This window comes from Macaca fascicularis, chromosome 13 (genome assembly GCF_037993035.2).
Source record: "Macaca fascicularis isolate 582-1 chromosome 13, T2T-MFA8v1.1".
NCBI lineage: Eukaryota > Metazoa > Chordata > Mammalia > Primates > Cercopithecidae > Macaca > Macaca fascicularis.
Window position 1 is genome coordinate 25,557,200 of NC_088387.1, and position 22,004 is coordinate 25,579,203.

A 22,004-nucleotide genomic window follows, 5' to 3' on the forward strand; every position below is an offset into this window, starting at 1 on the left:
TGTATGGTGAAAAAGCAAATATCCTCAGTTGAAATCTGGAAGGAAGCTTTCTGAGAAACTGCTAGTGTTCTGTTAATTCATCTCACAGAGTTACATCTGTATTTCCTGGATCTCTTTGCTAGCCTTATTTCTGTGGAATCTGAGAACAGATATTTCGGACACCTTGGAAGACTATAGGGCCAAAGGAAATATTCTCCGATAACAAAGAGAAAGAAGCTTTCTGAGAAACTTCTTTGTGTTCTGTGAAATCATCTCACAGAGTTACAGCTTTCCCCTCAAGAAGCCTTTCGCTAAGACAGTTCTTGTGGAATTGGCAAAGTGATATTTGGAAGCACATAGAGGGGTATGGTGAAAAAGGAAATATCCTCAGATGAAATCTGGAAAGAAGCTTATGAGAAACTGCTTAGTGTTCTGTTAATTCATCTCACAGAGTTACATCTGTATTTCGTGGATCTCTTTGCTAGCCTTATTTCTGTGGAATGTGAGAACAGATATTTCAGATCCCTTGGAAGACTATAGGGCCAAAGGAAATATCCTCCGAAAACAAAGAGAAAGAAGCTTTCTGAGAAACTTCTTTGTGTTCTGTGAAATCATCTCACAGATTTCCAGCTTTCCCTTCAAGAAGCCTTTCGCTAAGACAGTTCTTGTGGAATTGGCAAAGTGATATTTGGAAGCCCATAGAGGGCTATGGTGAAAATGGAAATATCCTCAGATGAAATCTGGAAAGAAGCTTTCTGAGAAACTGCTTAGTGTTCTGTTAATTCATCTCACAGAGTTACATCTGTATTTCGTGGATGTCTTTGCTAGCCTTATTTCTGTGGAATCTGAGAACAGATATTTCGGATCCCTTGGAAGACTCTAGGGCCAAAGGAAATATCCTCCGATAACAAAGGGAAAGAAGCTTTCTGAGAAACTTCTTTGTGTTCTGTGAAATCATCTCACAGAGTTACAGCTTTCCCCTCAAGAAGCCTTTCGCTAAGACAGCTCTTGTGGAATTGGCAAAGTGATATTTGGAAGCCCATAGAGGGCTAGGGTGAAAAAGGAAATATCCTCAGAAGAAATCTGGAAAGAAGCTTTCTGAGAAACTGCTTAGTGTTCTGTTAATTCATCTCACAGAGTTACATCTGTATTTCGTGGACCTGTTTGCTAGCCTTATTTCTGTGGAATATGAGAACAGATATTTTGGATCCCTTGGAAGACTATAGGGCCAAAGGAAATATCCTCCGATAACAAAGAGAAAGAATCTTTCTGAGAAACTTCTTTGAGTTCTGTGAAATCAACTCACAGAGTTAGAGCTTTCCCCTCAAGAAGCCTTTCGCTAAGACAGTTCTTGTGGAATTGGCAAAGTGGTATTTGGAAGCCCATAGAGGGCTAGGGTGAAAAAGGAAATATCCTCAGAGGAAATCTGGAAAGAAAATTTCTGAGAAACTGCTTAGTGTTCTGTTAATTCATCTCATAGAGTTACATCTGTATTTCGTGGATCTCTTTGCTAGCCTTATTTCTGTGAAATCTGAGAACAGATATTACGGATCCCTTGGAAGAATATAGTGCCAAAGGAAATATCCTCCGATAACAAAGAGAAAGAAGCTTTCTGAGAAACTTCTTTGTGTTCTGTGAAATCATCTCACAGAGTTACAGCTTTCCCCTCAAGAAGCCTTTCGCTATGACAGTTCTTGTGGAATTGGCAAAGTGATATTTGGAGGCCCAAAGAGGGCTATGGTGAAAAAGGAAATATCCTCAGATGAAATCTGGAAAGAAGCTTTCTGAGAAACTGCTTAGTGTTCTGTTAATTCATCTCACAGAGTTACATCTGTATTTCGTTTATCTCTTTGCTAGCCTTATTTCTGTGGAATCTGAGAACAGATATTTCGGATCCCTTGGATGACAATAGGGCCAAAGGAAATATCCTCCGATAACAAAGAGAAAGAAGCTTTCTGAGAAACTTCTTTGTGTTCTGTGAAATCATCTCACAGAGTTACAGCTTTCCCCTCAAGAAGCCTTTCGCTAAGACAGTTCTTGTGGAATTGGCAAAGTGATATTTGGGAGCCCATAGAGGGCTATGGTGAAAATGGAAATATCCTCTGATGAAATCTGGAAAGAAGCTTTCTGAGAAACTGCTTAGTGTTCTGTTAATTCATCTCACAGAGTTACATCTGTATTTCGTGGATCTCTTTGATAGCCTTATTTCTGAGGAATCTGAGAACAGATATTTCGGATCCCTTGGAAGACTATAGGGCCAAAGGAAATATCCTCTGATAACAAAGAGAAAGAAGCTTTCTGAGAAACTTCTTTGTGTTCTGTGAAATCATAGCACAGAGTTACAGCTTTCCCCTCAAGAAGACTTTCGCTAAGACAGTTCTTGTGGAATTGGCAATGTGATATTTGGAAGCCCATAGAGGACAACGGTGAAAATGGAAATATCTTCAGATGAAATCTGGAAAGAAGATTTCTGTGAAAATGCTTAGTGTTCTGTTAATTCATCTCACAGAGTTACATCTGTATTTCGTGGATCTCTTTGCTAGCCTTATTTCTGTGGAATCTGAGAACAGATATTTCGGATCCCTTGGAAGAATAAAGGGCCAAAGGAAATATCCTCCGATAACAAAGAGAAAGAAGCTTTCTGAGAAACTTCTTTGTGTTCTGTGAAATGATCTCACCGAGTTACAGCTTTCCCCTCAAGAAGCCTTTCGCTAAGACAGTTCTTGTGGAATTGGCAAAGTGATATTTGGAAGCCCATAGAGGGCTATGGTGAAAAAGGAAATATCCTCAGATGAAATCTGCAAAGAAGCTTTCTGAGAAACTTCTTAGTGTTCTGTTAATTCATCTCACAGAGTTACATCTGTATTTCGGGGATCTCTTTGCTAGACTTATTTCTGTGCAATCTGAGAACAGATACTTCGGATCCCTTGGAAGACTATAGGGCCAAAGGAAATATCCTCCGATAATAAAGAGAAAGAAGATTTCTGAGAAACTTCTTTGTGTTCTGTGAAATCATCTCACAGAGTTACAGCTTTCCCCTCAAGAAGCCTTTCGCTAAGACAGATCTTGTGGAATTGGCAAAGTGATATTTGGAAGGCCATAGAGGGCTATGGTGAAAAAGGAAATATCCTCAGATGAAATCTGGAAAGAAGCTTTCTGAGAAACTGCTTAGTGTTCTGTTAATTCATCTCACAGAGTTACATCTGTATTTCGTGGATGTCTTTGCTAGCCTTATTTCTGTGGAATCTGAGAACAGATATTTCGGATCACTTGGAAGACTATAGGGCCAAAGGAAATATCCTCCGATAACAAAGAGAAAGAATCTTTCTGAGAAACTTCTTTGTGTTCTGTGAAATCATCTCACAGAGTTAGAGCTTTCCCCTCAAGAAGCCTTTCGCTAAGACAGTTCTTGTGGAATTGGCAAAGTGATATTTGGAAGCCCATAGAGGGCTAGGGTGAAAAAGGAAATATCCTCAGAGGAAATCTGAAAGAAAATTTCTGAGAAACTGCTTAGTGTTCTGTTAATTCATCTCACAGAGTTACATCTGTATTTCGTGGATCTCTTTGCTAGCCTTATTTCTGTGGAATCTGAGAACAGATATTACGGATCCCTTGGAAGAATATAGGGCCAAAGGAAATATCCTCCGATAACAAAGAGAAAGAAGCTTTCTGAGAAACTTCTTTGTGTTCTGTGAAATCATCTCACAGACTTACAGCTTTCCCCTCAAGAAGCCTTTCGCTAAGACAGTTCTTGTGGAATTGGCAAAGTGATATTTGGAAGCCCATAGAGGGCTATGGTGAAAAAGGAAATATCGTCAGATGAAAACTGCAAAGAAGCTTTCTGAGAAACTTCTTAGTGTTCTGTTAGTTCATCTCACAGAGTTACATCTGTATTTCGGGGATCTCTTTGCTAGCCTTATTTCTGTGCAATCTGAGAACAGATACTTCGGATCCCTTGGAAGACTATAGGGCCAAAGGAAATATCTCCGATAATAAAGAGAAAGAAGATTTCTGGGAAACTTCTTTGTGTTCTGTGAAATCATCTCACAGAGTTACAGCTTTCCCCTCAAGAAGCCTTTCGCTAAGACAGATCTTGTGGAATTGGCAAAGTGATATTTGGAAGCCCATAGGGGGCTATAGTGAAAAAGGAAATATCCTCAGATGAAATCTGGAAAGAAGCTTTCTGAGAAACTGCTTAGTGTTCTGTTAATTCATCTCACAGAGTTACATCTGTATTTCGTGGATCTCTTTGCTAGCCTTATTTCTGTGGAATCTGAGAACTGATACTACGGATCCCTTGGAAGCCTATAAGGCCAAAGGAAATATCCTCCGATAACAAAGAGAAAGAAGCTTTCTGAGAAACTTCTTTGTGTGCTGTGAAATCAACTCACAGAGTTACAGCTTCCCCTCAAGAAGCCTTTCGCTAAGACAGTTCTTGTGGAATTGGCAAAGTGATATTTGGAAGCCCATAGAGGGCTGTGGTGAAAAAGGAAATATCCTCAGATGAAATCTGGAAAGAAGCTTTCTGAGAAACTGCTTAGTGTTCTGTTAATTCATCTCACAGAGTTACATCTGTATTTCGTGGATGTCTTTGCTAGCCTTATTTCTGTGGAATCTGAGAACAGATATTTCGGATCCCTTGGAAGACTCTAGGGCCAAAGGAAATATCCTCCGATAACAAAGGGAATGAAGCTTTCTGAGAAACTTCTTTGTGTTCTGTGAAATCATCTCACAGAGTTACAGCTTTCCCCTCAAGAAGCCTTTCGCTAAGACAGTTCTTGTGGAATTGGCAAAGTGATATTTGGAAGCCCATAGAGGGCTAGGGTGAAAAAGGAAATATCCTCAGAGGAAATCTGGAAAGAAAATTTCTGAGAAACTGCTTAGTGTTCTGTTAATTCATCTCATAGAGTTACATCTGTATTTCGTGGATCTCTTTGCTAGCCTTATTTCTGTGAAATCTGAGAACAGATATTACGGATCCCTTGGAAGAATATAGTGCCAAAGGAAATATCCTCCGATAACAAAGAGAAAGAAGCTTTCTGAGAAACTTCTTTGTGTTCTGTGAAATCATCTCACAGAGTTACAGCTTTCCCCTCAAGAAGCCTTTCTCTATGACAGTTCTTGTGGAATTGGCAAAGTGATATTTGGAGGCCCAAAAAGGGCTATGGTGAAAAAGGAAATATCCTCAGATGAAATCTGGAAAGAAGCTTTCTGAGAAACTGCTTAGTGTTCTGTTAATTCATCTCACAGAGTTACATCTGTATTTCGTTTATCTCTTTGCTAGCCTTATTTCTGTGGAATCTGAGAACAGATATTTCGGATCCCTTGGAAGACAATAGGGCCAAAGGAAATATCCTCCGATAACAAAGAGAAAGAAGCTTTCTGAGAAACTTCTTTGTGTTCTGTGAAATCATCTCACAGAGTTACAGCTTTCCCCTCAAGAAGCCTTTCGCTAAGACAGTTCTTGTGGAATTGGCAAAGTGATATTTGGGAGCCCATAGAGGGCTATGGTGAAAATGGAAATATCCTCTGATGAAATCTGGAAAGAAGCTTTCTGAGAAACTGCTTAGTGTTCTGTTAATTCATCTCACAGAGTTACATCTGTATTTCGTGGATCTCTTTGCTAGCCTTATTTCTGAGGAATCTGAGAATAGATATTTCGGATCCCTTGGAAGACTATAGGGCCAAAGGAAATATCCTCTGATAACAAAGAGAAAGAAGCTTTCTGAGAAACTTCTTTGTGTTCTGTGAAATCATAGCACAGAGTTACAGCTTTCCCCTCAAGAAGACTTTCGCTAAGACAGTTCTTGTGGAATTGGCAAAGTGATATTTGGAAGCCCATAGAGGGCTAGGTTGAAAAAGGAAATATCCTCAGATGAAATCTGGAAAGAAGCTTTCTGAGAAACTGCTTAGTGTTCTGTTAATTCATCTCACAGAGTTACATCTGTATTTCGTGGATCTCTTTGCTAGCCTTATTTCTGTGGAATCTGAGAACACATATTTCGGATGTCTTGGAAGACTATAGGGCCAAAGGAAATATACTCCGATAACAAAGAGAAAGAAGCTTTCTGAGAAACTTCTTGTGTTCTGTGAAATGATCTCACAGAGTTACAGCTTTCCCCTCAAGAAGCCTTTCGCTAAGACAGTTCTTGTGGAATTGGCAATGTGATATTTGGAAGCCCATAGAGGACAACGGTGAAAATGGAAATATCTTCAGATGAAATCTGGAAAGAAGATTTCTGTGAAAATGCTTAGTGTTCTGTTAATTCATCTCACAGAGTTACATCTGTATTTCGTGGATCTCTTTGCTAGCCTTATTTCTGTGGAATCTGAGAACAGATATTTCGGATCCCTTTGAAGACTATAGGGCCAAAGGAAATATCCTCCGATAACAAAGAGAAAGCAGCTTTCTGAGAAACTTCTTTGTATTCTGTGAGATCATCTCACAGAGTTACAGCTTTCCCCTCAAGAAGCCGTTCGCTAAGACAGTTCTTGTGGAATTGGAAAAGTGATATTTGGAAGCCCATAGAGGGCTATGGTGAAAAAGAAAATATCCTCAGATAGAATCTGGAAAGAAGCTTTCTGAGAAACTGCTTAGTGTTATGGTAATTCATCTCACAGAGTTACATCTCTGTTTCCTGTATCTCTTTGCTAGCCTTATTTCTGTGGAATATGAGAACAGATATTTCGGATCACTTGGAAAACTATAGGGCCAAAGGAAGTATCCTCCGATAACAAAGAGAAAGAAGCTTTCTGAGAAACTTCTTTGTGTTCTGTGAAATCATCTCACAGAGTTACAGCTTTACCCTCAAGAAGCCTTACGCTAAGACAGTTCTTGTGGATTTGGCAAAGTGATATTTGGAAGCCCATAGAGGGCTATGGTGAAAAAGGAAATATCCTCAGATGAAATCTGGAAAGAAGCTTTCTGAGAAACTGCTTAGTGTTCTGTTAATTCATCTCACAGAGTTACATCTGTATTTCGTGGATCTCTTTGCTAACCTTATTTCTGTGGAATCTGAGAACAGATATTTCGGATCCCTTGGAAGACTATTGGGCCAAAGGAAATATCCTCCGATAACAAAGAGAAAGAATCTTTCTGAGAAACTTCTTTGTGTTCTGTGAAATCATCTCACAGAGTTACAGCTTTCCCCTCAAGAAGCTTTTCGCTAAGACAGTTCTTGTGGAATTGGCAAAGTGATATTTGGAAGCCCATAGAGGCCTCTGGTGAAAAAGGAAGTATCCTCAGGAGAAATCTGGAAAGAAGCTTTCTGAGAAACTGTTTAGTGTTCTGTTAATCATCTCACAGAGTTACATCTGTATTTCGTGGATCTCTTTGCTAGCCTTATTTCTGTGGAATCTGAGAACAGATATTTCGGATCCCTTGGAAAACTATAGGGCCAAAGGAAATATACTCCGATAACAAAGAGAAAGAAGCTTTCTGAAAACTTCTTTGTGTTCTGTGAAATCATCTCACAGAGTTACAGCTTTCCCCTCAAGAAACCTTACGTTAAGATAGTTCTTCTGGAATTGGCAAAGTGATATTTGGAAGCCCATAGAGGGCAATGGTGAAAAAGGAAATATCCTCAGATGAAATCTGGAAAGAAGCTTTCTGAGAAACTGCTTAGTGTTCTGTTAATTTATCTCACAGACTTACATCTGTATTTCGTGGATCTCTTTGCTAGCCTTATTTCTGTGGAATCTGAGAACAGATATTTCGGATCCCTTGTAAGACTATAGAGCCAAAGGAAATATCCTCCGATAACAAAGAGAAAGAAGCTTTCTGAAAAATTTCTTTGTGTTCTCTGTAATCATCTCACAGAGTTACAGGTTTCGCCTCAAGAAGCCTTTCGCTAAGACAGTTCTTGTGGAATTGGCAAAGTGATATTCGGAAGCCCATAGAGGGCTATGGTGAAAATGGAAATTTCCTCAGAGGAAATCTGGAAAGAAGCTTTCTGAGAAACTGCTTAGTATTCTGTTAATTCATCTCACAGAGTTACATCTGTATTTCGTGGATCTCTTTGCTAGTCTCATTTCTATGGAATCTGATAACAGATATTTCGGATCCCTTGGAAGATTTTGGGGCCAAAGGAAATATCCTCCGATAACAAAGAGAAAGAAGCTTTCTGAGAAACTTCTTTGTGTTCTGTGAAATCATCTCACAAAGTTACAGCTTTCCCTTCAAGAAGCCTTTGGCTAAGACAGTTCTTGTGGAATTGGCAAAGTGATATTTGAAAGCCCATAGAGGGCTATGGTGAAAAAGGAAATATCCTCAGGTGAAATCTGGAAAGAAGCTTTCTGAGAAACTTCTTAGTGTTCTGTTAATCATCTCAAAGAGTTACATCTGTATTTCGTGGATCTCTTTGCTAGCCTTATTTCTGTGGAATCTGAGAACAGATATTTCGGATCACTTGGAAAACTATAGGGCCAAAGGAAATATCCTCCGATAACAAAGGGAAAGAAGCTTTCTGAGAAACTTCTTTGTGTTCTGTGAAATCATCTCACAGAGTTACAGCTTTACCCTCAAGAACCCTTACGCTAAGACAGTTCTTGTGGATTTGGCAAAGTGATATTTGGAAGCCCTTGGAGGGCTATGGTGAAAAAGGAAATATCCTCAGATGAAATCTGGAAAGAAGCTTTCTGAGAAACTGCTTAGTGTTCTGTTAATTCATCTCACAGAGTTACATCTGTATTTCGTGGATCTCTTTGCTAGCCTTATTTCTGTGGAATAGGAGGACAGATATTTCGGATCCCTTGGAAGACTATTGGGCCAAAGGAAATATCCTCCGATAACAAAGAGAAAGAATCTTTCTGAGAAACTTCTTTGTGTTCTGTGAAATCATCTCACAGAGTTACAGCTTTCCCCTCAAGAAGCCTTTCGCTAAGACAGTTGTTGTGGAATTGGCAAAGTGATATTTGGAAGCCCATAGAGGGCTATGGTGAAAACGGAAATTTCCTCAGAGGAAATCTGGAAAGAAGCTTTCTGAGAAACTGCTAAGTGTTCTGTTAATTCATCTCACAGAGTTACATCTGTATTTCGTGGATCTCTTTGCTAGCCTTATTTCTGTGGAATCTGAGAACAGATACTACGGATCCCTTGGAAGACTATAAGGCCAAAGGAAATATCCTCCGATAACACAGAGAAAGAAGCTTTCTGAGAAACTTCTTTGTGTTCTGTGAAATCATCTCACAGAGTTACAGCTTCCCCTCAAGAAGCCTTTCGCTAAGACCGTTCTTGTGGAATTGGCAAAGTGATATTTGGAAGCCCATAGAGGGCAACGGTGAAAATGGCAATATCTTCAGGTGAAATCTGGAAAGAAGCTTTCTGAGAAACGGCTTAGTGTCCTGTTAATTCATCTCACAGATGTACATCTGAATACGTGGATCTCTTTGCTAGCCTTATTTCTGTGGAATCTGAGAACAGATATTTCGGATCCCTTGGAAGACTATAGGGCCAAAGGAAATATCCTCTGATAACAAAGAGAAAGAAGCTTTCTGAGAAACTTCTTTGTGTTCTGTGCAATCATCTCACAGAGTTACAGCTTTCCCCTCAAGAAGCCTTTCGCTAAGACAGTTCTTGTTTAATTGGCAATGTGATATTTGGAAGCCCATAGAGGACAACGGTGAAAATGGAAATATCTTCAGATGAAATCTGGAAAGAAGCTTTCTGTGAAACTGCTTAGTGTTCTGTTAATTCATCTCCCAAAGTTACATCTGTGTTTCGTGGATCTCTTTGCTAGCCTTATTTCTGTGGAATCTGAGAACAGATATTACGGATCCCTTGGAGGAATATAGAGCCAAAGGAAATATCCTCCGATAACAAAGAGAAAGAAGCTTTCTGAGAAAGTTCTTTGTGTTCTGTGAAATCATATCACAGAGTTACAGCATTCCCCTCAAGAAGCCTTTCGCTAAGACAGTTCTTGTGGAATTGGCAAAGTGATATTTGGAAGCTCATAGAGGGCTATGGTGAAAATGGAAATATCCTCGGATGAAATCTGGAAAGAAGCTTTCTGAGAAACTGCTTAGTGTTCTGTTAATTCATCTCACAGAGTTACATCTCTGTTTCGTGGATCTCTTTGCTAGCCTTATTTCTGTGGAATATGAGAACAGATATTTCGGATCACTTGGAAAACTATAGGGCCAAAGGAAATATCCTCCGATAACAAAGAGAAAGAAGCTTTCTGAGAAACTTCTTTGTGTTCTGTGAAATCAGCTCACAGAGTTACAGCTTTACCCTCAAGAAGCCTTACGCTAAGACAGTTCTTGTGGAATTGGCAAAGTGATATTTGGAAGTCCATAGAGGGCTATGGTGAAAAAGGAAATATCCTCAGATGAAATCTGGAAAGAAGCTTTCTGAGAAACGACTTAGTGTCCTGTTAATTCATCTCACAGATGTACATCTGTATTTCGTGGATCTCTTTGCTAGCCTTATTTCTGTGGAATCTGAGAACAGATATTTCGGATCCCTTGGAAGACTATAGGGCCAAAGGAAATATCCTCTGATAACAAAGAGAAAGAAGCTTTCTGAGAAACTTCTTTGTGTTCTGTGAAATCATCTCACAGAGTTACAGCTTTCCCCTCAAGAAGCCTTTCGCTAAGACAGTTCTTGTGGAATTGGCAATGTGATATTTGGAAGCCCATAGAGGACAACGGTGAAAATGGAAATATCTTCAGATGAAATCTGGAAAGAAGCTTTCTGTGAAACTGCTTAGTGTTCTGTTAATTCATCTCCCAAAGTTACATCTGTGTTTCGTGGATCTCTTTGCTAGCCTTATTTCTGTGGAATCTGAGAACAGATATTACGGATCCCTTGGAGGAATATAGAGCCAAAGGAAATATCCTCCGATAACAAAGAGAAAGAAGCTTTCTGAGAAACTTCTTTGTGTTCTGTGAAATCAGCTCACAGAGTTACAGCTTTACCCTCAAGAAGCCTTACGCTAAGACAGTTCTTGTGGATTTGGCAAAGTGATATTTGGAAGCCCATAGAGGGCTATGGTGAAAAAGGAAATATCCTCAGATGAAATCTGGAAAGAATCTTTCTGAGAAACTGCTTAGTGTTCTGTTAATTCATCTCACAGAGTTACATCTGTATTTCGTGGATCTCTTTGCTAGCCTTATTTCTGTGGAATATGAGAACAGATATTTCGGATCCCTTGGAAGACTATTGGGCCAAAGGAAATATCCTCCGATAACAAAGAGAAAGAATCTTTCTGAGAAACTTCTTTGTGTTCTGTGAAATCATCTCACAGAGTTACATCTTTCCCCTCAAGAAGCTTTTCGCTAAGACAGTTCTTGTGGAATTGGCAAAGTGATATTTGGAAGCCCATAGAGGCCTCTGGTGAAAAAGGAAATATCCTCAGGTGAAATCTGGAAAGAAGCTTTCTGAGAAACTGTTTAGTGTTCTGTTAATCATCTCGCAGAGTTACATCTGTATTTCGTGGATCTCTTTGCTAGCCTTATTTCTGTGGAATCTGAGAACAGATATTTCGGATCCCTTGGAAAACTATAGGGCCAAAGGAAATATACTCCGATAACAAAGAGAAAGAAGCTTTCTGAAAACTTCTTTGTGTTCTGTGAAATCATCTCACAGAGTTACAGCTTTCCCCTCAAGAAACCTTACGTTAAGATAGTTCTTGTGGAATTGGCAAAGTGATATTTGGAAGCCCATAGAGGGCAATGGTGAAAAAGGAAATATCCTCAGATGAAATCTGGAAAGAAGCTTTCTGAGAAACTGCTTAGTGTTCTGTTAATTTATCTCACAGAGTTACATCTGTATTTCGTGGATCTCTTTGCTAGCCTTATTTCTGTGGAATCTGAGAACAGATATTTCGGATCCCTTGTAAGACTATAGAGCCAATGGAAATATCCTCCGATAACAAAGAGAAAGAAGCTTTCTGAAAAATTTCTTTGTGTTCTCTGAAATCATTTCAAAGAGTTACAGCTTTCCCCTCAAGAAGCCTTTCGCTAAGACAGTTCTTGTGGAATTGGCAAAGTGATATTTGGAAGCCCATAGAGGGCCCTGGTGAAAAAGGAAATATCCTCAGGTGAAATCTGGAAAGAAGCTTTCTGAGAAACTGCTTAGTGTTCTGTTAATCATCTCACAGAGTTACATCTGTATTTCGTGGATCTCTTTGCTAGCCTTATTTCTGTGGAATCTGAGAACAGATATTTCGGATCCCTTGGAAGACTATAGGGCCAAAGGAAATATCCTCCAATAACAAAGAGAAAGAAGCTTTCTGAGAAACTTCTTTGTGTTCTGTGAAATCATCTCAAAGAGTTACAGCTTTCCCCTCAGGAAGCCTTACGCTAAGATAGTTCTTGTGGAATTGGCAAAGTGATATTTGGAAGCCCTTAGAGCGCTATGGTGAAAAAGGTAATATCCTCAGATGAAATCTGGAAAGAAGCTTTCTGAGAAACTGCTTAGTGTTCTGTTAATTCATCTCACAGAGTTACATCTGTATTTCGTGGATCTCTTTGCTAGCCTTATTTCTGTGGAATAGGAGAACAGATATTTCGGATCCCTTGGAAGACTATTGGGCCAAAGGAAATATCCTCCGATAACAAAGAGAAAGAATCGTTCTGAAAAATTTCTTTGTGTTCTGTGAAATCATCTCACAGAGTTACAGCTTTCCCCTCAAGAAGCCTTTCGCTAAGACAGTTGTTGTGGAATTGGCAAAGTGATATTTGGAAGCCCATAGAGGGCTATGGTGAAAACGGAAATTTCCTCAGAGGAAATCTGGGAAGAAGTTTTCTGAGAAACTGCTTAGTGTTCTGTTAATTCATCTCACAGAGTTACATCTGTATTTCGTGGATCTCTTTGCTAGCCTTATTTCTGTGCAATCTGAGAACAGATATTTCGGATCCCTTGGAAGACTATAGGGCCAAAGGAAATATCCTCCGATAACAAAGAGAAAGAGGCTTTCTGAGAAACTTCTTTGTGTTCTGTGAAATCATCTCACAGAGTTACAGCTTTCCCCTCAGGAAGCCTTTCGCTAAGACAGTTCTTGTGGAATTGGCAAAGTGATATTCGGAAGCACATAGAGGGCTATGGTGAAAATGGAAATTTCCTCAGAGGAAATCTGGAAAGAAGCTTTCTGAGAAACTGCTTAGTGTTCTGTTAATTCATCTGACAGAGTTACTTCTGTATTTCGTGGATCTCTTTGCCAGCCTTATTTCTGTGCAATCTGAGAACAGATATTTCGGATCCCTTGGAAGACTATAGGGCCAAAGGAAATATCCTCCGATAACAAAGAGAAAGAAGCTTTCTGAGAAACTTCTTTGTGTTCTGTGAAATCATCTCAAAGAGTTACAGCTTTCCCCTCAAGAAGCCTTACGCTAAGATAGTTCTTGTGGAATTGGCAAAGTGATATTTGGAAGCCCTTAGAGGGCTATGGTGAAAAAGGAAATATCCTCAGATGAAATCTGGAAAGAAGCTTTCTGAGAAACTGCTTAGTGTTCTGTTAATTCATCTCACAGAGTTACATCTGTATTTCGTGGATCTCTTTGCTAGCCTTACTTCGGTGGAATCTGAGAACAGATATTTCGGATCCCTTTGAAGACTGTAGGGAAAAAGGAACTATCCTCCGATAACAAAGAGAAAGAAGCTTTCTGAGAAACTTCTTTGTGTTCTGTTAAATCATCTCACAGAGTTACAGGTTTCGCATCAAGAAGCCTTTCGCTAAGACAGTTCTTGTTCAATTGGCAAAGTGATATTTGGAAGCCCATAGAGGGCTATGGTGAAAAAGGAAATACCCTCAGAGGAAATCTGGAAAGAAGCTTTCTGAGAAACTGCTTAGTGTTCTGTTAATTCATCTCACAGAGTTACATCTGTATTTCGTGGATCTCTTTGCTAGCCTTATTTCTGTGGAATCTGAGAACAGATATTTCGGATCCCTTGGAAGACTATAGGGCCAAAGGAAATATCCTCCGATAACAAAGAGAAAGAAGCTTTCTGAGAAACTTTTTTGTGTTCTGTGAAATCATCTCACAGAGTTACAGCTTTCCCCTCAAGAAGCCTTTCGCTAAGACAGTTCTTGTGGAATTGGCAAAGTGATATTCGGAAGCCCATAGAGGGCTATGGTGAAAATGGAAATTTCCTCAGAGGAAATCTGGAAAGAAGCTTTCAGAGAAACTGCTTAGTGTTCTGTTAATTCATCTGACAGAGTTACATCTGTATTTCGTGGATCTCTTTGCCAACCTTATTTCTGTGGAATCTGAGAACAGATATTTCGGATCCCTTAGAAGACTATAGGGCCAAAGGAAATATCCTCCGATAACAAAGAGAAAGAAGCTTTCTGAGAAACTTCTTTGTGTTCTGTGAAATCATCTCACAGAGTTACAGCTTTCCCCTCAAGAAGCCTTTCGCTAAGACAGTTGTTGTGGAATTGGCAAAGTGATATTTGGAAGCCCATAGAGGGCTATGGTGAAAACGGAAATTTCCTCAGAGGAAATCTGGAAAGAAGCTTTCTGAGAAACTGCTTAGTGTCCTGTTAATTCATCTCACAGAGTTACATCTGTATTTCGTGGATCTCTTTGCTAGCCTTATTTCTGTGGAATCTGAGAACAGATACTACGGATCCCTTGGAAGACTATAAGGCCAAAGGAAATATCCTCCGATAACAAAGAGAAAGAAGCTTTCTGAGAAACTTCTTTGTGTTCTGTGAAATCATCTCACAGAGTTACAGCTTCCCCTCAAGAAGCTTTTCGCTAAGACAGTTCTTGTGGAATTGGCAAAGTGATATTTGGAAGCCCATAGAGGGCAACGGTGAAAATGGCAATATCTTCAGGTGAAATCTGGAAAGAAGCTTTCTGAGAAACGGCTTAGTGTCCTGTTAATTCATCTCACAGATGTACATCTGTATTTCGTGGATCTCTTTGCTAGCCTTATTTCTGTGGAATCTGAGAACAGATATTTCGGATCCCTTGGAAGACTATAGGGCCAAAGGAAATATCCTCTGATAACAAAGAGAAAGAAGCTTTCTGAGAAACTTCTTTGTGTTCTGTGAAATCATCTCACAGAGTTACAGCTTTCCCCTCAAGAAGCCTTTCGCTAAGACAGTTCTTGTGGAATTGGCAATGTGATATTTGGAAGCCCATAGAGGACAACGGTGAAAATGGAAATATCTTCAGATGAAATCTGGAAAGAAGCTTTCTGTGAAACTGCTTAGTGTTCTGTTAATTCATCTCCCAAAGTTACATCTGTGTTTCGTGGATCTCTTTGCTAGCCTAATTTCTGTGGAATCTGAGAACAGATATTACGGATCCCTTGGAAGAATATAGAGCCAAAGGAAATATCCTCCGATAACAAAGAGAAAGAAGCTTTCTGAGAAAGTTCTTTGTGTTCTGTGAAATCATATCACAGAGTTACAGCATTCCCCTCAAGAAGCCTTTCGCTAAGACAGTTCTTGTGGAATTGGCAAAGTGATATTTGGAAGCCCATAGAGGGCTATGGTGAAAATGGAAATATCCTCGGATGAAATCTGGAAAGAAGCTTTCTGAGAAAGTGCTTAGTGTTCTGTTAATTCATCTCACAGAGTTACATCTCTGTTTCGTGGATCTCTTTGCTAGCCTTATTTCTGTGGAATATGAGAACAGATATTTCGGATCACTTGGAAAACTATAGGGCCAAAGGAAATATCCTCCGATAACAAAGAGAAAGAAGCTTTCTGAGAAACTTCTTTGTGTTCTGTGAAATCATCTCACAAAGTTACAGCTTTACCCTAAAGAAGCCTTACGCTAAGACAGTTCTTGTGGATTTGGCAAAGTGATATTTGGAAGCCCATAGAGGGCTATGGTGAAAAAGGAAATATCCTCAGATGAAATCTGGAAAGAATCTTTCTGAGAAACTGCTTAGTGTTCTGTTAATTCATCTCACAGAGTTACATCTGTATTTCGTGGATCTCTTTGCTAGCCTTATTTCTGTGGAATATGAGAACAGATATTTCGGATCCCTTGGAAGACTATTGGGCCAAAGGAAATATCCTCCGATAACAAAGAGAAAGAATCTTTCTGAGAAACTTCTTTGTGTTCTGTGAAATCATCTCACAGAGTTACATCTTTCCCCTCAAGAAGCTTTTCGCTAAGACAGTTCTTGTGGAATTGGCAAAGTGATATTTGGAAGCCCATAGAGGCCTCTGGTGAAAAAGGAAATATCCTCAGGTGAAACCTGGAAAGAAGCTTTCTGAGAAACTGTTTAGTGTTCTGTTAATCATCTCACAGAGTTACATCTGTATTTCGTGGATCTCTTTGCTAGCCTTATTTCTGTGGAATCTGAGAACAGATATTTCGGATCCCTTGGAAAACTATAGGGCCAAAGGAAATATACTCCGATAACAAAGAGAAAGAAGCTTTCTGAAAACTTCTTTGTGTTCTGTGAAATCATCTCACAGAGTTACAGCTTTCCCCTCAAGAAACCTTACGTTAAGATAGTTCTTGTGGAATTGGCAAAGTGATATTTGGAAGCCCATAGAGGGCAATGGTGAAAAAGGAAATATCCTCAGATGAAATCTGGAAAGAAGCTTTCTGAGAAACTGCTTAGTGTTCTGTTAATTTATCTCACAGAGTTACATCTGTATTTCGTGGATCTCTTTGCTAGCCTTATTTCTGTGGAATCTGAGAACAGATATTTCTGATCCCTTGTAAGACTATAGAGCCAATGGAAATATCCTCCGATAACAAAGAGAAAGAAGCTTTCTGAAAAATTTCTTTGTGTTCTCTGAAATCATTTCAAAGAGTTACAGCTTTCCCCTCAAGAAGCCTTTCGCTAAGACAGTTCTTGTGGAATTGGCAAAGTGATATTTGGAAGCCCATAGAGGGCCCTGGTGAAAAAGGAAATATCCTCAGGTGAAATCTGGAAAGAAGCTTTCTGAGAAACTGCTTAGTGTTCTGTTAATCATCTCACAGAGTTACATCTGTATTTCGTGGATCTCTTTGCTAGCCTTATTTCTGTGGAATCTGAGAACAGATATTTCGGATCCCTTGGAAGACTATAGGGCCAAAGGAAATATCCTCCAATAACAAAGAGAAAGAAGCTTTCTGAGAAACTTCTTTGTGTTCTGTGAAATCATCTCAAAGAGTTACAGCTTTCCCCTCAAGAAGCCTTACGCTAAGATAGTTCTTGTGGAATTGGCAAAGTGATATTTGGAAGCCCTTAGAGGGCTATGGTGAAAAAGGTAATATCCTCAGATGAAATCTGGAAAGAAGCTTTCTGAGAAACTGCTTAGTGTTCTGTTAATTCATCTCACAGAATTACATCTGTATTTCGTGGATCTCTTTGCTAGCCTTATTTCTGTGGAATAGGAGAACAGATATTTCGGATCCCTTGGAAGACTATTGGGCCAAAGGAAATATCCTCCGATAACAAAGAGAAAGAATCTTTCTGAGAAACTTCTTTGTGTTCTGTGAAATCATCTCACAGAGTTACAGCTTTCCCCTCAAGAAGCCTTTCGCTAAGACAGTTGTTGTGGAATTGGCAAAGTGATATTTGGAAGCCCTTAGAGGGCTATGGTGAAAAAGGAAATATCCTCAGTTGAAATCTGGAAAGAAGCTTTCTGAGAAACTGCTTAGTGTTCTGTTAATTCATCTCACAGAGTTACAGCTGTATTTCGTGGATCTCTTTGCTAGCCTTATTTCTGTGGAATAGGAGAACAGATATTTCGGATCCCTTGGAAGACTATTGGGCCAAAGGAAATATCCTCCGATAACAAAGAGAAAGAATCGTTCTGAAAAACTTCTTTGTGTTCTGTGAAATCATCTCACAGAGTTACAGCTTTCCCCTCAAGAAGCCTTTCGCTAAGACAGTTGTTGTGGAACTGGCAAAGTGATATTTGGAAGCCCATAGAGGGCTATGGTGAAAACGGAAATTTCCTCAGAGGAAATCTGGGAAGAAGTTTTCTGAGAAACTGCTTAGTGTTCTGTTAATTCATCTCACAGAGTTACATCTGTATTTCGTGGATCTCTTTGCTAGCCTTATTTCTGTGCAATCTGAGAACAGATATTTCGGATCCCTTGGAAGACTATAGGGCCAAAGGAAATATCCTCCGATAACAAAGAGAAAGAGGCTTTCTGAGAAACTTCTTTGTGTTCTGTGAAATCATCTCACAGAGTTACAGCTTTCCCCTCAGGAAGCCTTTCGCTAAGACAGTTCTTGTGGAATTGGCAAAGTGATATTCGGAAGCCCATAGAGGGCTATGGTGAAAATGGAAATTTCCTCAGAGGAAATCTGGAAAGAAGCTTTCTGAGAAACTGCTTAGTGTTCTGTTAATTCATCTGACAGAGTTGCTTCTGTATTTCGTGGATCTCTTTGCCAGCCTTATTTCTGTGGAATCTGGGAACAGATATTTCGGATCCCTTGGAAGACTATAGGGCCAAAGGAAATATCCTCCGATAACAAAGAGAAAGAAGCTTTCTGAGAAACTTCTTTGTGTTCTGTGAAATCATCTCAAAGAGTTACAGCTTTCCCCTCAAGAAGCCTTACGCTAAGATAGTTCTTGTGGAATTGGCAAAGTGATATTTGGAAGCCCTTAGAGGGCTATGGTGAAAAAGGAAATATCCTCAGATGAAATCTGGAAAGAAGCTTTCTGAGAAACTGCTTAGTGTTCTGTTAATTCATCTCACAGAGTTACATCTGTATTTCATGGATCTCTTTGCTAGCCTTACTTCGGTGGAATCTGAGAACAGATATTTCGGATCCCTTTGAAGACTGTATGGAAAAAGGAACTATCCTCCGATTACAAAGAGAAAGAAGCTTTGTGAGAAACTTCTTTGTGTTCTGTTAAATCATCTCACAGAGTTACAGGTTTCGCATCAAGAAGCCTTTCGCTAAGACAGTTCTTGTTGAATTGGCAAAGTGATATTTGGAAGCCCATAGAGGGCTATGGTGAAAAAGGAAATACCCTCAGAGGAAATCTGGAAAGAAGCTTTCTGAGAAACTGCTTAGTGTTCTGTTAATTCATCTCACAGAGTTACATCTGTATTTCGTGGATCTCTTTGCTAGCCTTATTTCTGTGGAATCTGAGAACAGATATTTCGGATCCCTTGGAAGACTATAGGGCCAAAGGAAATATCCTCCGATAACAAAGAGAAAGAAGCTTTCTGAGAAACTTTTTTGTGTTCTGTGAAATCATCTCACAGAGTTACAGCTTTCCCCTCAAGAAGCCTTTCGCTAAGACAGTTCTTGTGGAATTGGCAAAGTGATTTTCGGAAGCCCTTAGAGGGCTATGGTGAAAAGGGAAATTTCCTCAGAGGAAATCTGGAAAGAAGCTTTCAGAGAAACTGCTTAGTGTTCTGTTAATTCATCTGAAAGAGTTACATCTGTATTTCGTGGATCTCTTTGCCAACCTTATTTCTGTGGAATCTGAGAACAGATATTTCGGATCCCTTAGAAGACTATAGGGCCAAAGGAAATATCCTCCGATAACAAAGAGAAAGAAGCTTTCTGAGAAACTTCTTTGTGTTCTGTGAAATCATCTCACAGAGTTACAGCTTTCCCCTCAAGAAGCCTTTCGCTAAGACAGTTCTTGTGGAATGGGCAAAGTGATATTCGGAAGCCCATAGAGGGCTATGGTGAAAACCGAAATTTCCTCAGCGGAAATCTGGAAAGAAGCTTTCTGAGAAACTGCTTAGTGTTCTGTTAATTCATCTCACAGAGTTACATCTGTATTTCGTGGATCTCTTTGCTAGCCTTACTTCTGTGGAATCTGAGAACAGATATTTCGGATCCCTTTGAAGTCTGTAGGGCCAAAGGAACTATCCTCCGATAACAAAGAGAAAGAAGCTTTCTTAGAAACTTCTTTATGTTCTGTGAAATCATCTCACAGAGTTACAGCTTTCCCCTCCGGAAGCCTTTCGCTAAGACAGTTCTTGTGGAATTGGCAAAGTGATATTTGGAAGCCCATAGAGGGCTATGGAGAAAAAGGAAATATCCTCAGATGAAATCTGGAAAGAAGCTTTCTGAGAAACTGCTTAGTGTTCTGTTAATTCATCTCACAGAGTTACATCTGTATTTCGTGGATCTCTTTGCTAGCCTTATTTCTGTGCAATCTGAGAACAGATATTTCGGATCCCTTGGAAGACTATAGGGCCAAAGGAAATATCCTCCGATAACAAAGAGAAAGAAGCTTTCTGGGAAATTTCTTTGGGTTCTCTGAAATCATCTCACAGAGTTACAGGTTTCGCCTCAAGGAGCACTTCGCTAAGACAGTTCTTGTGGAATTGGTAAAGTGATATTTGGAAGCCCATAGAGGGCTATGGTGAAAAAGGAAATATCCTCAGATGAAATCTGGAAAGAAGCTTTCTGAGAAACTGCTTAGTGTTCTGTTACTTCATCTCACAGAGTTACATCTGTATTTCGTGGATCTCTTTGCTAGCCTTATTTCTGTGGAATCTGAGAAGAGATATTTCGGATCCCTTGGAAGACTATTGGGCCTAAGGAAATATCCTCCGATAACAAAGAGAAAGAAGCTTTCTGAGAAACTTCTTTGTGTTCTGTGAAATCATCTCACAGAGTTACAGCTTTCCCCTCAAGAAGCCTTTCGCTAAGACAGTTCTTGTGGAATTGGAAAAGTGATATTTGGAAGCCCATAGAGGGCTATGGTGAAAAAGGAAATATCCTCAGATGAAATCTGGAAAGAAGCTTTCTGAGAAACTACTTAGTGTTCTGTTAATTCATCTCACAGTGTTACATCTGTATTTCGTGGATCTCTTTGCTAGTCTCATTTCTGTGGAATCTGATAACAGATATTTCGGATCCCTTGGAAGACTATAGGGCCAAAGGAAATATCCTCCGATAACAAAGAGAAAGAAGCTTTCTGAGAAACTTCTTTGTGTTCTGTGAAATCATCTCACAGAGTTACAGCTTTCCCCTCAAGAAGCCTTACGCTAAGACAGTTCTTGTGGAATTGGCAAAGTGATATTTGGAGGCCCTTAGAGGGCTATGGTGAAAAAGGAAATATCCTCAGATGAGATCTGGAAAGAAGCTTTCTGAGAAACTGCTTAGTGTTCTGTTAATTCATCTCACTGAGTTACATCTGTATTTCGTGGATCTCTTTGCTAGCCTTATTTCTGTGGAATCTGAGAAAAGATATTTCGGATCCCTCGGAAGACTATAGGGCCAAAGGAAATATCCTCCAATAACAAAGAGAAAGAAGCTTTCTGGGAAACTTCTTTGTGTTCTGTGAAATCATCTCACAGAGTTACAGCTTTCCCCTCAAGAAACCTTTTGCTAAGACAGTTCTTGTGGAATTGGCAAAGTGATGTTTGGAACGCCATAGAGGGCTATGGTGAAAAAGGAAATATACTCAGATGAAATCTGGAAAGAAGCTTTCTGAGGAACTGCTTAGTGTTCTGTTAATACATCTCACAGAGTTACATCTGTATTTCTTGGATCTCTTTGCTAGCCTTACTTCGGTGGAATCTGAGAACAGATATTTCGGATCCCTTTGAAGACTATAGGGCCAAAGGAAATATCCTCCGATAACAAAGAGAAAGAAGCTTTCTGAGAAATTTCTTTGGGTTCTCTGAAATCATCTCACAGAGTTACAGGTTTCGCCTCAAGGAGCATTTCGCTAAGACAGTTCTAGTGGAATTGGTAAAGTGATATTTGGAAGCCCATAGAGGGCTATGGTGAAAAAGGAAATATCCTCAGATGAAATCTGGAAAGAAGCTTTCTGAGAAACTGCTTAGTGTTCTGTTACTTCATCTCACAGAGTTACATCTGTATTTCGTGGATCTCTTTGGTAGCCTTATTTCAGTGGAATCTGAGAAGAGATATTACGGATCCCTTGGAAGACTATTGGGCCTAAGGAAATATCCTCCGATAACAAAGAGAAAGAAGCTTTCTGAGAAACTTCTTTGTGTTCTGTGAAATCATCTCAGAGAGTTACAGCTTTCCCCTCAAGAAGCCTTTCGCTAAGACAGTTCTTGTGGAATTGGAAAAGTGATATTTGGAAGCCCATAGAGGGCTATGGTGAAAAAGGAAATATCCTCAGATGAAATCTGGAAAGAAGCTTTCTGAGAAACTGCTTAGTGTT